The sequence below is a fragment of the Cupressus sempervirens genome, chromosome 7 (assembly GCF_028749045.1).
Source record: "Cupressus sempervirens isolate cs-2001-9-10 chromosome 7, ASM2874904v1, whole genome shotgun sequence".
Classification (NCBI taxonomy): Eukaryota; Viridiplantae; Streptophyta; class Pinopsida; order Cupressales; family Cupressaceae; genus Cupressus; species Cupressus sempervirens.
This window is the reverse complement of record NC_143124.1, coordinates 762,100,163-762,105,852: the sequence shown is the minus strand read 5'-3', so window position 1 is coordinate 762,105,852 and position 5,690 is coordinate 762,100,163. Positions and strand designations below refer to the sequence as shown.

At 35.4% G+C, this 5,690-nt stretch overlaps 1 pseudogene; it reads right to left on the bottom strand.

Moving 5' to 3' along the window:
• Positions 1 to 3,250: 3,250 nt before the first annotated feature.
• On the bottom strand, positions 3,251 to 4,793 carry LOC149549522 (pluviatolide synthase-like; annotated as a pseudogene).
• Positions 4,794 to 5,690: the final 897 nt, after the last annotated feature.

Below are 5,690 nucleotides of genomic sequence, written 5' to 3'. Positions count from 1 at the left end.
AAGCCAAAAGGTACTTGCACAAAATTTTGAGGACTATCTATGAAAATGGAGACCAAATTGACAACTAAAAACTTGGATTTTGAAGAGACTTTGAAAAGTTCAAACTATTCTAGGTAAACTGTTGCTTTGTTTGACAGATTTCAGATAGATTGCAAGGTTGACTTTCAAATTGTTTAAATAGTATTTGGTTTTGAACAAGACAGAGTGTTCTCAATAAGACATGGGAAGTAAGTAGTAGTCAAATACAATTCAATGAAGGACAAAGCAACTTAGAGGGATGGAGGAGTCTTGACTTTTAGTTTGTTTAGATAGGTTTGGACATGTTTAAGACTCGATAACAAACACACTTTATCCTGAAAAACCAAAAATGGTAGAGCAAGCAAAACGTTTGTTTGACAACTTATGGACATGCATGCACCTCACATAGCTGTGTCAACCCCTAGAGGGTGCCTCTGTTTTTGGTGTATTCAAAGGGCTCAATAACATATATGCTAAATGAACACCCTTGTGGTAAGGGTCAAGTATATGTATTACCTTCCAACGCCTAGTAGCATGCCTATGGTGAGTTCTACAGGAGAGATTCTTCCCCCTTCTTGCACAAAAATTATGCCCCCTTTCGAAGGTGAACCAGGTAGCCTCTAACTAAAGGATTTTACTTGGCTTCTATTTGTATTAATCCTCGGTGGCTCCACAAGCAGAGTTGAGACCAGCAGCCCAGACCAACATCTGAAAGTGCATACACTTGCTTAGCAAGACTGGGGTCGGTGCCAACCAATGCAATAGACAGAGCCTCCCCTTGATATATGATATCAAGAATGAAAGAGAGGAAATTAATATAGCTTTATATTTTTTCCCTCTACAAAGCTTCTTTATTATAGTGAGTTAGAATCTCCAATGAAAGGAGTGTGCTCACTTGGGTCATTCCAAGAGGTTGTCACTTCGATAGGCCCTCTAAAGGATTGACTCGGACTAGTGGTTCGAATATAAGGGTTGAAGAATCTAATTTTCCTCAAGGGGAAAGAGCATACTCCCCTACCTTATTTTCTCACGAAAACACACAAAACATGTTAATCATCGATGTAGCTTAATCAATCTAAACTTATCCTTTCTAAAGATTCTGATCCCCTAAAAGGAAATCATCATCCCATCAAAGAAGAGGATTCGCACTAGAGAACCACTAAGTTGCTTGCCTCGATTGGATGTCATCTTTCAGAGGCTTCTAGGTTTCAGATTCACCCTTGGTCATGACTTCCAAGTGGTGAAGAGCATAGTCCCCTATTCCTTTGTCTTGCACCCTATGAAGTTTACTAGCCCTAATTAGACTATGTTTGGAAAGCAGGAAAAAGACACAATGTTTTATGTGGGTTTTTTAATTGGATTTCAATAATCGTATCTTTGACAACGTCTTCCAAACACACAGTTAGTTCATGTTTAGAAAGTTTGTGTAAATAGAATCTTTGTTAAAACATTTTGTAGACAACTATTATGCTGTAGAAAATCAAAGAACTAAAATAAAGATGCTTTAGAGACCATGGGTAAATGAAATAAAATTATAAACAACATTGAAAATCTACATTTTGAATATGTTGTTGTAAGATCTCACGTGAACTTTTACACAGATCCATTCAAACTCTTATATAGACTCGTGCGAGAAAATGAGGTGTCGCATGAGAAACTACACAATGGGGTAGTTTTTCGTTTGAGAAAGTGTATAGAATTAGGCAAAATCCTCAAATCTTCATGTGAAAATCTAGAAGTCTGTACGTACGGGTATGACAGAATGACAAAAAATTAGAAAATATGATAAATGAGGCCAAAAAACTTGCTTTTCTCAGCCCCATGGTGGGTGCCAAAAATGCATGTGTAGATTGTGTGCCTCTAAACCTTACACACACTTCAACGTGGTCATTATATGTGGAGTCACCCTGCAATAAACATGGATTCATTTATCCAAGAGGCCCAACAATGCGACCTATTGCCTTCTAACTAGAAGGATTATGCCTATATGCTCTCAGACCGATAAGTAGGCAACTAGACCTTTCTAAAATGAAAGATTTTTCATACAGAGTATAATTATGCAATTAATCTAGATGATATGTAGTTTATTCTAACAAGTAAAAGAAATTAAACTAAATGGATACATATTTAATCTAAAATGATATCAAATGCTAAGCCAAGTATGAAAGCTAGAACTTAAATGAGTAATCACTTTGACATCAATTCAATACAATTCAAATTCCAACCTCTATAATGAGGGATTAGAAACCTCTTAAATAGAAATCCTGAAATCCATCAACGGTCAATATTAATTGGGATGAATGGTTAAGATCAAAGAGAAGATTCAGTTGAAATGGAAACTTCCTTGTGCAAGTGAAGTTAACTGTTTCATATTTGAGTGTGATAAGTAGTTAACTAAGCTTTACATGAATGTGAGAACAAGTTAACTAAATTAATTTCAATACGAAAGATAGTTCACTTAGAGTTTCCATTTTGGAACTGAAAAGAAGATTTTGAAGAGATTATTTAATTTAATAAAGTGAGATATGACCTCATTAAATGCATATTTCAATTAATTGAATAATCACATGTTCAATTAATTAAAGTAACTACATTATTAAATTAAATAAATTTAATTCCTTAGTACATTAGCCTTAAGAGATAATTTAATTTAATTAAAGTATAAGCACTTTATATTTAAATTAAATCTAATAAATAGGTTTAATGCAGCTAATCTGAGTCAATACTTTAGGAATTAAATGAGTAATATGATTAATGCAGATTAGAGTTTCCTTCATTTGACAATTAAGTCAAGTAGCCAAAATCAGAATAAGAATTGGCTATTAAAATAGGACTTTAGAGTTGATCAAAATAGACCATAATTAGTTGTCATGACAATGAGCCAATTTTGAGGTATTACACTAGCTTCCCTAAGATACTCCTACATCAATCATATTCCATAGCCAAAATCAGAATAAGAATTGGCTATTAAAATAGGACTTTAGAGTTGATCAAAATAGACCATAATTAGTTGTCATGACAATGAGCCAATTTTGAAGTATTACACTAGCTTCCCTAAGATACTCCTACATCACTCATATTCCAATTTTATAACAGATGCAGACCGATATCAGAACAGAAGATGAACTAGAACATAGCAAAGAAGCAGGCCAAGTTCAAACAAACTGTATGCTATTTGTTACTTAGGACGTCTCCTTCAGAAGAGAAACCAGGTATTATTTAGGACATCTATTTATGATGGTCGAGGTGTTATTCGAGTTTCCAATGGATACTTCATTGACATGAGCACACTTCAAATATCACGACTAAGATCGGGAAGACTGCCTTCCTTCGCACATTGCCACTCAAATCATTTAAGTAAATTGGCGAGAGTGATGGGAACATACACGTTGGTCACATCTATTCCTGCGCAAACCCTCCCTGCCCCAAATGGAAGATATGCCATTCTCACATTTTCCAACTCATTCTTGTCAAGAAATCTCTCCGGCCTGAACTCCTCGGGCTCTTTCCACAACTTTGGATCGTTTGACACGCTGTGCAGATTGAAAAGGACTGATCACTTTGCAGGTATGGTGATGTCCATCTATTTACACTCATTTTCCGTCTGGTGAATAATCCCAAGTGGTGCAATCGATTCTTTTCTTAGGGTTTCCTTCACCACACTCTGCAGGTATGGAAGCTTCTTCAAATCCTCTAACATGAACAACCCATCTTTATCTTTTCCCACCGCTTGGCTTAGTTCTTCATATGCCCTCTCTTGGACGTGTGGATTTGATACTAGATAAGCCAAAGCCCATTCTATGGCCGTAGATATGCTATCTACTGCGAGAGAAAATAGCTTGAACAGGTTGAAGGCTATTTCTTCATCTGATAACTTTGATTTGTCCTCAGCTAATTCTTCCTTCCCTTCAAGCAAACAATACAAGAAACTGTTGGGAGCACTTCGCTTAAGTATTTCTATAACTTCGAGCAAATCGAATGAGAGGCAACAGCAGATGCAGAATATCATCTCGCACGGACTTTAATCTCCTCTCTGTTCTAATTGATGAATGAACAAAGAAGCGAGCAGGGGGAAACAAATGAAGAAACATATCTCGTCTATTTACGAGGCTAATATCTTCAGCTATGCATTCTTCCAGCTTGGACAAGAAATCATCATCTTGAAAGTCCAAGCCAAAGCATAGGGAGGCAATAAAACTCATTGCCATCATTTTCAATGCACGGAGGGGACTCGCAGCACCTTTCTTCTCTTTCATCTCCATTTCTAATTTGGCGATGAGTTTGTTCATACTTGCCTTGTGTGAAGAGCTCTGAAATGCAACATGCGCGGGGCTGAGAACATTGTTGTGGAGAATTCTTCTGAGCTTAGTCCAGTGCTCGTTGTAAGGAGAAGTAATCAATGTTGATGGTCGACCAGAGAAATTGGAGGCCTGATTAACCAGGGCCTCGCAGATTGGAGCTTGGCCGGTGAGAACTATAATCGGCGATGCGCCCATCCAATTTGTCATGACAGGACCATATCTTTTGCCCATATCTGTTATGGTGGAAAGAAGGTTTCCACCCTTGTTCAGCTGATGTAAGTTGCCAATTAATGGCAGCCTTGGTGGAGATGGAGGCCATTTCTTCTCCTTAGTTGATGGCAACAGAAATACGAGGGCAACAAATCTGGAGACAAGTAAAGCTGCGGCAAGGGAAATTACAGTCAATTGTAGAGTGGAAGAATGAAGGAAATCCAGTGCTCGAGCATAATTAGCAAAAGCCAGCATTTCCTCCATTACAAATGAATGGACTACTTAGAGAGCTGCGATTTTCGTTGCTATTCTTACAAAGATTGCACATATAAAAACATTGAGATGCCATATTCTGAAGCAGGTTTGATTTTTTCAATATCTACTTCCTTTGACTTCAATTATTTATTTGTATTTGTTTTATTGGTCAAATTGAATAGTTCTAAATGATTTTACTAGGAATCAAGTGTAAGGTTTCAACATAAGTAAAACAACAAAGAATTTCAAGGAGTAGAAACTTAAATATATGAATTTGATATTAGACAATAGTAAAAATAGCAAAAAAAAAAACATGTTGATGATATAAAGATGATACAATCTTAATTGAAGAATATTTTACTATTATTTTTGTAACAAACAATATATTTATTTATTTCCATAAATTTAAATTTTATTATATGAAATGAATTTAATTAGATCTATTTTATATAAGCAATTAAAAAAATTTATCTTTAACACACTTGCATTTGGTATGCATTACATTGAAACATGTGAAATGTAATTAAACACGGGAGAGGGAGAATCAACAATTAGAAATGATATGGAAGAAAGGAAAATCATAGACTACGAAAACTTTTGGTGAAGAATGAATGATTAATGAGTCATAAATTACTTCAAAGATTATATGACTATAATCTTGTATTAAAATAGTTGCAATAATTCTTTTAGAATACACCAATGTCATGTCTTGCATTCAATGCTTTCATTTTTTAAATGAATTGGCTTCATGAATACTTAATCATTTCACAACTACAGAATTTGGAGATGGTTTTGTATTCAATGCTTTCATTTTTTAAGAGTCCATTTGGCAACGGGAATACAAGTAGAATAGGCATATGTATATTCTTAAAATTTTGAATTCTCTATTTGGATGCACCAAATTAG